Source organism: Coptis chinensis, chromosome 5 (genome assembly GCF_015680905.1).
Source record: "Coptis chinensis isolate HL-2020 chromosome 5, ASM1568090v1, whole genome shotgun sequence".
NCBI classification, from domain to species: Eukaryota; Viridiplantae; Streptophyta; class Magnoliopsida; order Ranunculales; family Ranunculaceae; genus Coptis; species Coptis chinensis.
Window position 1 is genome coordinate 96653947 of NC_141460.1, and position 11697 is coordinate 96665643.

Below are 11697 nucleotides of genomic sequence, written 5' to 3' on the forward strand. Positions count from 1 at the left end.
GAACACCATACAATGTGTCTTGAGTAATATTATTGAATTTCAGTTATATTAACCATTAGTTTATTCTTGGATATTTATCTTCTGGTGGTTTTTTTGTTCAAGTTTTATGTTAAGTATATGGGTTTTGCACTTTCCGATGGGAATATCTTAGCACCTGCAGCTTCTCAGTTGAAAATATTCGGTTGTTCAGATAATAAAAAGGTACTACAAGTATTCTTTGCATACGATTCATTGGTTAAACCATCATTTCAAAGAATTTAGTTCAATATGGTATAACTAGACATAATGTTAAGTAGCACCCAGGATGTGGTTTTTCTGCTAATTGATTAGTTGCAGAAGTCTACTAAAACTCAAGTTGTGCAAGTTGTGCAAACTAGGGGCAAGTCAATATGATAGCAATTTTTTTTCCCTTAATTGGTTCTGCTTATAACAGGCAATGGGAAATGGATATTAACAGTTTAGGGACTTTATAAATTATGAGCCTTATTTATAGTTCGTGAGAGTTGTTCTTATCAACTTCACATTTAGAGAAGTCTTTTGAAGTGTTCTATAAATGTATCAACCATGATAGTCCCTCTTGCTTTCTATAGATGAAAACATGTTATTGTTAGCTTAAGTCTAATTCAAAGTCATCAGGAAAAATTGATAATTCAAATTTGTCCAATAAAAATGTGTTGATCTCTGTACTGTGCTATTTTAAGTGGGTACGTGTACTGTGAGCCTATGAAAAATTCTCATTTTTTTTCCAGGGTTGGTTGTTATGATCCTCTGTTTAGGATGAATAAAAAAAATAGTAGTTACTTGCAGGTGTGGCAAAACTACTGGACGGAAGTCAGATGAATCTTGACTAAATTAGGGCTAAAATAATGGATCATGAAGTATGTACTTTTCATATACTATGCTCATGCTCATTTAATATCATATACTCATGCTACTATTGTTTGAGTTTGTAGTAAATTTAATTGTAGATGGATGACTTGATTAGGAAACCTTTTGTTTTGTTAAGCAAATACCTTAATATAGCCAAAAAAAAAAGAAAAGAAAACAGCAGCCTATATAGCTATCACTATTTTTGCATACCTAATTATACCATCTATGTTATTGGAGCTAAGAAAGTTAGTATTTTTTTTTTGATTGACTAAGAAAGTTAGCATCTTCTCAATAACGTGGATTTGAGTTATTTAGCATCAATTTCTTTAAGCATATCTGATAACTTATAATCACGCCTAGATAACGTCCACGTCACCCACCTAATTGCTTACTCCTATAGCACCATTGATTTAGAGGAAACTGAAACTATTTTAGAGCCTTAACTTTGAACCAATGCTGCCTAAAGAGGATGGTCAAATGAAGCTGAAGGGCCATTAAAAAACCCAATACAAATTTTTCAATGTATTTTTGATTAATCTCATTCTTAGCATTCCAACTAATAAAATGTTTGCACTTATCCAATCTAAGAATATTGAAGCTCCTTCAAGGTAGATAAAGATGGCAGAAAGATTATCGAAAAAAAAGATATGAATGAAGTTGGCAGAAAGGGCAGTGAGTTTGGCATTCACAGATCCACTACTACTATCATTAATGTACTTCTGCTCAGATACTTCACTCGGATTGTAAATTGTAAGTAGATTCAAGCTTATGTGCTATGTGAATTTTATCTTATTAGTAGGACTAATACGTATTTTTTGACATTTAAGTGTAATGACAACAACATCCATGTCTAAAAGATTAAGTTGAAAAAACAGGTTAATAAATCTCATTTTTTTATATTGTTTTGGTTTAGGGCAGTGCTTTGTTTGTATTTAGTTTGATTTTGTATATGATTGTTGTCGTAGATAAATTGTGTATCACATTTTATTTTATTTTATTTTATTTATTTATTTATTTATTTATTAACTTTGTTACCTTGCAAATTCTATTTCTAAATATCTTAAAATTGATCTTTAGCTCAATGGAAGAGCACTTGAGTGTGAAAATACATCTCAAGAGATAGATGGTGGTTCAAATCCACCAAGGTCATGTTCATATCTTGAGCAATATATTAAGTGACTTTGATGGTGGCTCAAGAGATGATAGTTCAAACCCACCAAGGTCATTATTATTATTATATTTTTGTTAATAGGTAGCTCCCCATCATTTTTTTTTATCGATTAATAGAATCTCAGTTCAATGATAAATGTGGATTAGAACTATTTGAATTATTGTTAAATGGGCACACGAATAAAACAGTGTGCCATGATGGCCAGACATCCTTACGTGGACCATTGAATATTATGAATCTTGCGCCGAACATTGTTGTATTGTTGCAAGCTTTATATTTTTATATTGTTTGCAGTAGTAGGCATAATCAATTATAATTAAGTTTTTTATGCTCTTACATGAAAATCGGGAGATCTCAATAGTTTAAATGCGTAAATGTTGAGTCTTCAAATGCTACTTTGTAATTTTTGAATTTTACAGTTGAGTGCATATATGTAACTTTTGAAAAAATTTAATTTAGTTTTGTAGTTAACTACCGCCTTTTTGGAGTTTAGACTTCGTTTGATATTTTAGAACATTGACATAAGATTTGGGCTACCCTTTTGTATGTTAAGTACTAACAATTTTGTAATCTATTAGCTTTTTGGATGTGTCCATAACCATGTTTTACCAACAAACACGGGACCGTTCTATAGAGCTATAACTCAATTAAGTTGTTAAGGTACATGTCGGCAACTCGATGGTTATTATAAGGTCTAAATATCTCAAAGAAATAAGTGTATGTGAAGTGGATCCAAATATTCAAAGCTCCGACGAGGTTCAATGTATGGACCAATAATGCAAAATTGAACGTGCAACTCCAGATCGTAATGACTAAAAAGTAATTTATGCAAGGTGACCAAGTATATGTTTGTGTAGGGCTTTTACTGGCAGTAAGCATGAAACCAGAATTGATGTTGATAGCAAAGAGACCAACATTTGTCAAGTAACACCATAAGTTGTCATTGTTCAATTTTTTACTTTTGTTGTTTGACATCCAAAACATGTATTACTGATACATTAACATGTTGAAATTTTATTTTTGTTAGATGAACATAGTTAGTAATAGGTGTTAATATGTTGTCCATTATCTTCATCTTCTTTTGAACCATATATTAAGGTGGATAGTTGGTGCTACAAAACCCAGTAATTGGTTTCAACTTGCAAGTCTATCAAAGAAACATCACAACAAATAGAAACAATGCATGTAGTTGGTTAGCTTAGACTTCTCAATTAATCAGTACATCAATGTCTTCATAACTAACTTAGTCCCGTCAATTTTTTTATATTATTAGGTAGTATTAGTATTAAGCCAAAAGTAAACCTAAATCAAACATCTTATTAAGCCTAATAATTACCAAACAGTCTATCTTAGTTTCACCATTAGAGTAGTATAAAACACATACATACAAAACTATTCGATCATTATACACTTTTTAAATTGTTTATAGATTTTGATTTATATGTTGAATTATATATTTCAATTTAAAATGGATTTGGAAGTAAGATTTTTGATACATAATAATAAAATGAAAAAATAAATTATATAAAAACGGTCCCCGTTCGTTGAACGGGTCCAAAAATCTAGTATGTCCATATATATGTAAGTTCATTTAATGAACTTCTATTATGAATAAAGAGCAATTGAAGCTAAATTGGTTCAGTTTGTACACCAATAAACACTCACTATTCACTAATATAATTAAAATTGGTGTCATCAGTAGTAATTCTAATGTTGAATTTCATTCCAACCAAATTGAACAAGAAATGAAATCAATAAAAAAAAAATGGTGTCTATGGTTTAGATTGGTTCAAAATTACCACTCATATCAACACAACTTTACAATATGCAAGAGTAGGTGGTAGTGGTAATAGAATAAAATGTTTTGCACTCTCCAGCAAGGACCACATACAATGTTTAATTTGGGAGTTTGTTAAAGTTTCTCTGGAGTAGTCTGGAACAAGGTTCTAAATATAGTTGTTGTATATACAACCACTGCATAATTATTGATAAAGATGAATGCTCGAAACAATGAAAATGAAGGCAACTGAAGTTTTTTTTGTTTAGATGCTTAATTTTAATTCATAACACACTAGATATAACCCATGCCTTCGGCACGATGACCTTTACTTTCGAGTGACACTGTTGTTGCCGTTTTTTTTTTTTTTTTTTTTTTTTTTTTTTTTTTTTTTTTTTTTTTTTTTTTTTTTTATTTTTATCTAAGTTAGCAATTGTATTAAAAATTGAAAATGATTACAAAAGGTTGGCTTAGTTGGGAAAACAAACCAGTTAACCTCATCAAGAGAATTTAAATAAACAACATCAGGTGACTCCTAGATATTTAGCCATTGGCGTCTTCCTTTATACACAGAGCAACTCTTCTTCAGAGATTGCATTGCTTCAAAGAAGGGATGATTCTCCAAACAAGCTTTCATCCACAACAGATGGAAAGAGGCCAAAGGAGAACCGAAAGGGCAGGGATGGAACATCAGACTTGCATACTAGCTAGCTTGTGTAATCTCTTTAAACTTTTTTTTTCAAGCCGATTATAAAGCATATAAATATTGGGGTTAACTAGTATTACCCCCTAGATTAGAATTTTCCCTTATTAGATGAGGAAATTAGGGTTTCCCCCCTAAGTACACACACACAAAAAGTCAATTTGGGTTGACCGTGTTTTTGTGTGTGGGAGAGAGACCCTAATTTCCCAGTGGGGGTAAATATTCGTTAACCCTAAATATTGTGATCTACTAATGGATTTATGTAATGTGGTCCCTCCAATTAACTTCTTCCATTAGAAGAATTATGTGCTCCACCAGCAATATTTGTAATTTGTGCTCTCCAGTGTATTGTAGTGGCCCAATAAAGAGAGGTGGACTAGGTCAACAGGAGAAAGAATGAGAGGTAACATAATAGGGGAAGTCGAGGAGTAGGGAATCGTGATTGCGGAACCCTAAGCCGCGAATGTGGCATAGGTACGGTAGCAAGAGGGACCAAGGGATGGAAGGATAGGTGAACAAGCCAGATGAAGTGGAGAAGGGGTATTGTAGTGGCCCAATAAATAGAGGATGTCACACCCCGAATTTTGACAGAATTTTAAAAAATAATATTTGTTCCCGATTCTTCGATTTTCGAGGTGTTAGACATTCTCAACTTTCAAAAACCCATTATCCGTTCAACTATTCCAATAATTGGAAACCAATAAAAATTTTAAATAAACAAAAGTCCTCTTCATTACAAAAATTCACAAATCTGATTAAGCTACAAATTTCCTTTCAACAACTTTTTAATTAGAATTACAACTGAAAATACAAAAACATTGTATCAAATGGAAATCTATTACACCTCAAGGGAAAACAAAACATATCATGAAATGAGACGCTACGCGAACCACAAGCAGCAATCAACCTTCTTCAACACTAATCCTGTCAAGACTTATCAACTATATTCATTTTATGAACACACCCGATAAGCAAACATACAAATCGGGTTAGCATTATAAACAATGCTGGTATGAGTAGCCCTAAAATACAAACCATATTTAGACATATACATACACAATCAATAAGGCAGTTAGTTCCTCCACCGAGGCGCCTTAACATCCAACGAATAATACAATATTCTTAAATTATAATAATTAAGGCAGCTGGTAGTTCCTCCACTAAGGCGCCTTAGCTTCCAATTCAATAATAACAAGGCATTTAGTTCCTCCACCGAGACGCCTTAGCTTCAAACCGTACTAGATCAACTATATCTAATAATAAAATAACAACACTAAAACTTACTCTATACCTACATTGGTGTAGGCCTGATCACAGAGTGGGTCACATCTGCATAAATAATTAATCCAACCCACCCTTCTGTAACACCCTTGTGAATGCAACATAAATTACAATAAAACACACATATCATATACATAATTCCAATTATCTCATTGAACCAATAAGAACAATCTCAATGACCAATTTCACAACCACAATCAATCATTTATTATAGATTTAACGTACACTTTGATATATCATCACAATTATTGTTTAGAGTTTCTTTAAGTGTATCTAGAATCACGTCGTCTCTATGTCTTACCTAGTTTCCCTGGCTACTATAATCGCTACCCAACGCCGAACATGTAAATCCACATGCCTCCCCTCACATAATGAACCACTCCGTGTGTAGTTACCCTAAGCGGGATATCGCATACCAGGTAACCCTCACATGAAAGCCATTATGTGAGTACTGCCACTATTCAACATAAAATATTGCGCGTCTCGTTCTAATTTTATGAACAAGATAATCAAGCCACTATTTGGCTACGCCAGAAGGGCTATTCAGATTTACTGAAATGCCAAAAGGGCCATTCAGATACACTAAAACGCCAGAATGGCCAATCAAATCACATACGCCCATCACAAGGGCCAAATCACATGAGTTGTGGTAGCTAGGTTCTAGGATTTTTGTTACGTAATTTATTCAGGTGTCATACCTATATATCTCATAATCATTTCACTTTATCACATTCATGTGAAATACATTATTGCACTAAGCCACAATATTTAAAAAATATCTCAATACATCTAATAATAACTTTCATTCTTTCACGTGCCAAATAAATTATTGCACTAAGCCACAATCCCGTGGGAAATATCCACAAATATTATACTACCTCATAGTAGTATCTCACAGATATAATAATGGAGCGTTTATATTAATTTCTCAAAGATATTGCATTTAATAGATATCCTAACATATGATATCATTTAACAGAACAACAATTTCAACATACCACATAATGTCACAATTGCTCCAAACGTACTGTATAACATTTCTATAGCGTTTTAGGAATATTATATCTCCTGAAATTTCACTCTTGTCACGTGTCAAAAATATACTATATCAACGTCAAATCTTTCTTAGATAATGACAAACTTTAAATCTCGTCACGTGTTAAAAATTACATGATATCAACATCAAATCTTTCTTAGATAATGACAAACCAGTTTATACAGACTTCCACAACATGCTACCATTCGATTAGTCCATAAAATTCACAACATAAAAAGTAACGTAATTAAACAGTTAATAGTCCACAATCAAGGTCCAAAACCAAAGCCCAAAAGTCTAAACATTTAAAGACCCAATTGGACCCATTTTAAGTCATATGGACCGGTCCAAACAAAAATAGAACTAGCGCAAACAAAAGAATGAAACTGGCCCAAAAACTTAAACTGAACTGGCCCAAAACACAAATGGGTTCGGCCTAAATATCTAAAGATATGAAACTGGCCTAACCAAACAAAACAACCTTAAGCCCAACAGTTTATAACCCGGCCCAAAGAAAACAAACTTATTGGCTTCGGCCCAAGCCCAAGCCCAACCAAACCAACAAGTTGTCTTCCTCCCTCACCAGCAGCTCTCCTCCACCACGTTCCAGCCACCGTGAGTTCTCCTCCTCCTCCCTTTCACCACATTGGTTCTACCCCTTTAATTAACACACAACACACTTTTATCTACTGTCGAGATCACTCCTCAAACTTAGATATCGACCGCCATTAATGTCCTCTCCAAGTTTTGCCAACACTCATCCCCTCAATCAATCCTCATAATCCAACTAGAACAACATCATAACCCACCAAAACAAACAACAAAATTAAAGCAGTACAAATTCGAGCTCGCGCCTCCATTAACGCCTGTTCAAAGCTTCAATAGAGCTTCAACAGCACCGGCCAAATCATCCCCACTACCCAATCATCAATCAACCAACCTAACCTCAGTTTAATAGTTCAAAAGCATATACCAACACAACAACATAACAGTTCAGAATAAATATATAGGACAAGATTGAAAATGGAACGATGTTTGGGGCTCTAATTGTTTTAGGCTTAATTAACGGCTAAGCCATTACCGACCTCTTCCGAGTTCCAACAGCTCAATTAAGAGTTCAATGTTTCAATGATTAAGCAACTAGAAATATTAACATCTAACCAGTTCAACAATTCACCAAATGAGAGAAAAATAAAGACAGAGAAAAACAGATAAAAAACTGAGCGGAAGAAAAACTATGTACATATAGCTTTTTCTTCCTACCCGTAGATTCGGTGAAAACAGAAAAACTATAACTACTCACCTGTATTGCGAAGAAGAAGTATCTAGAAAATATCACGCGAGAAAACCAATCCCAAGCTAGCTAGAAGATGCATGAGTCCGCCATGAAAATCCATATCCCCAAGCAATAAAAATACTTCCTGTATTCATGTTTTTTTTTAAAAACAAACACAAAACATTTCCATATTTTCTCCCATAAATTCCAGAATTATTCTCTCCCTGTTTCCTTATTAATAAAATCTCTACACCTTATTTTAAAACTTAAAAACTTTCCTATTAAATCATTTTCAAACCAAACAAACTATTTTCTATCAAAAAGTCAAGCCCACCTTTACTAGCCCGTTGACCAAGAAATAATATCAAAATTCTGAAATACTAAATATTGTTACGAAATAATGTAAAAATAATATGGGGTCTTACAGAGGGGGACTAGGTCAATCGAAGAAGGAAGGGATGTAACCTAGTAGGGGAAGACAAGGAGTAGGGGATTGTGACCGCGGAACCCTAACTGCGGACGTGGCATAGGTACGGCACCAAGAGGGACCGAGGGATGGAAAGACAGGTGGAGGAACCAGATGAAGGGGAGAAGAGATATAAAAAGAAAAGTATGGATAGAAGAAAGAGGAGGCCGCACAGTAGAGAGAAAAGAGGAGAGAAAAAGAAAGAGAGGGAGAAAAAGAAAGAGAGAAAGAAAAGGAAAGAGAAGGGGGAGTAGTTCGAGGTTTTGAGTCTTGTATTTTTCGGTTCTTGCTTATAGTTTTTTTTAGGTTCATACATTTGGCACTGTCTGTGGGGACCGAAGAGAGTGCAGAAGGTAGAAATGGCACCGAAAGCAAAGAAAGGGGTAGGCAGACCGAAGAGGGTAGTGGTGCAATATCCAACACCAGAGGCGATGATAGATGAGGTGAGAGATCAAGAAATGGAGCATGAAACATAAGAGACCCGGCTTATGCGAGAGGAGATCGGAAGACTGAGAAAGGAGAATGACGAACTGAGGAGCGAAAAAGAAAGAGCGGAGGAGGAAGAAAGGGAAAAAGCATGTGAGGAATCCGACGATGATGAAGGGGGGCCGAACATCGTCGAGAACCCGGTGGCTGGCTTGACCATGGAACAAGTTCAAGAGATGATAGATAATGATAGAGAGGCGAATCGGCAGTAGGCAAAGGGTCGTGAGGGAGCAGCTAACCAAGTGGTAGCAAGACTGAATCGCAATCCATTAGCGGACAGCATCTGGGCGTTAGAGGTGCCGAAACATTTTAACTAGCCTAGGTTCGAGAGATACGATGGCAAAGAAGACCCGGCCGACCACATCCATCATTTCCAACAACAGATGTCTCTCTGGCAAGAGGCTCGATATGATGGACTACGGTGCATGATGTTCCCAGCTAGCCTGAAGGGAGGTACGTCGGACTGGTATTACCAGTTTCCAACGGGAAGCATAAGTAATTTCCAAGAGTTAGAACTAAGCGTTTATAGGTTATTTCATACACCAGAAAAAGCGAGTGGTGGATATCGCGGCATTGTTCAATGTTCGACAAAGATCCACGGAGTTAGTGAGGGAATATTTGTGCCGATTCAAGGTCTGAGACATTAAAAGTTGAAAATCTGGATGAGAAAACTGCAGTGATCGCATTTGAAAGGGGGTTGAGGCCAGGAACAGGAGTACACCAATCTGTGGCGAAAAACAAGATTGCAACCTTACATGAGTTATATCCGCGGGTAGAAAAATATAACAGGTATGAGGACACAATACAGAAGGAATCTAAGAGATCAGGGAAGGCAGTGTTATCGTTGGAGAAGGACAGGGAACACCGAAGGGCGGAGACGTCCGAAAAGGAAAGCGGTGGGTATCGTGGATACCCCCCAAGGGCAGAAAGAAGTCGGGAGGGGATCCGAAGGGAGAACCGAGAAAAGAAGCCATACCGTGAGATAGAAGTGATGTCGCTGAATAGACCCCTGAGCAAAATATTGATGTTGATTAAGAACCTGTAAGGGATATGAAAGGCCGCGGAACACACCAATAGAACTGGCGGATAAACCTTTCTACGCCTATCATCAGATACAAAATCATGAGACCGACGACTGTTATGTATTGAAGTGGTTGGTTCAACGATTGGTGGAAAAAGGAGGATGAGGGAGTTTGTGAGAGGAGCACAGCATGAGGAGCGCTTGCCGCGTCAGGATCGAATACTGGGAACTATTAATGTGATTAATTTTTAATGGGGAGGTACTAAGTCATAATGCTCATAGAGACAAGGTGAGGAGAACCGAGAGCATCCAGCAGATCAATGATGGGTCAGACAAGCCGCGACCAAGGGTAGGGTTAGCGGAGGACAAAGACAGGATCGTCTTTAGCAGTGCGGATCCACGGGCAATGGATTCTCCCCATGAAGATGCATTGGTCATCACAGTAGCAATGGGCAATTATATGGTGAAGAGGGTGTTTATTGATTGTGGTAGTGCAGTGGATTTGTTGTTTAAAGGAGCTTGGGAAGAAATGGGGATTGATCCTAGGCAATTGAGGCCTCCGTGAACCAATTTATATGGGTTCAATGGGAGTATGATGGAGCCCCTGGGAGAACTCTTGTTGCCGGTAACCACGGGTCCAGTGACGGTTTTCACACAGTTTATGGTGGTAGATTCTTTTTCTCAGTACAACGCGATCTTAGGGAGACGGTGGATTCACAAGATGAAGGCTATCCCGTTGACGTACTACCAAGTAATACGGTTTCTCACCCCGACGTGCATGTGTGAAGTTTACGGAGATCAGGTGACGGCCAAGAACAGTTATCGGGGTACAGTGAAATGGTTAATCCCTGGACCAGAAGAAGGGAACTCAAACCCTAGGAAGAGGCAAGCATAGCGATTCTGATCGCGATCTTTAGGGAGAGGGAAGAGGAGTCGGCCGATGGGTCGAAACGGCGGCAGCGAGATTAAAGTAGTAAATATTGGGGAGGGGGAGGAAGAGAGGTTCACGTCGGTAGGGTCTAGCTTGCCGGAGGAGTGGAAAAGTAAGTTAATACAATTCTTGTCAGAAAGCAAAGATGTGTTTGCATGCATGGGTAATAGAGGATGTTACAGGATTAGACCCAGAGTTTGTGTGTTATCGGTTACACATGAAGGAAGATGCCAAGCCAGTGAGGCAATGAATGCGGAGCATCAGACCAAAATATGCACGGAGGGCATTCGCGAGGAGGTTGCGCGGTTGAAAGGAGCTGGAATAATCCGAGAATTGGAATTTACAGATTGGCTATCCAATGTGGTCGCGGTACCAAAGAAGAATGGCAAGGTTCGGCTGTGCATCGACTTTACAGATGTTAATGTGGAGTGCCCGAAGGATAGTTATCCCATGCCGCGGGTGGATGAACTAGTGGATAGGACAGCAGGATTCAAGATATTTTCGTTCATGGATGCATCTATGGGGTATAATCAGGTCGCAATGTATAGGCCAGATCAGGAGAAGACAACATTTGTCGTAAAAGGTGGCACATATTGCTATACAAGGATACCATTTGGATTGAAGAATGCCGGAGCCACTTTTTAATGGTTAGGGGAGAAAATGTTCGAAAGCAAGATTC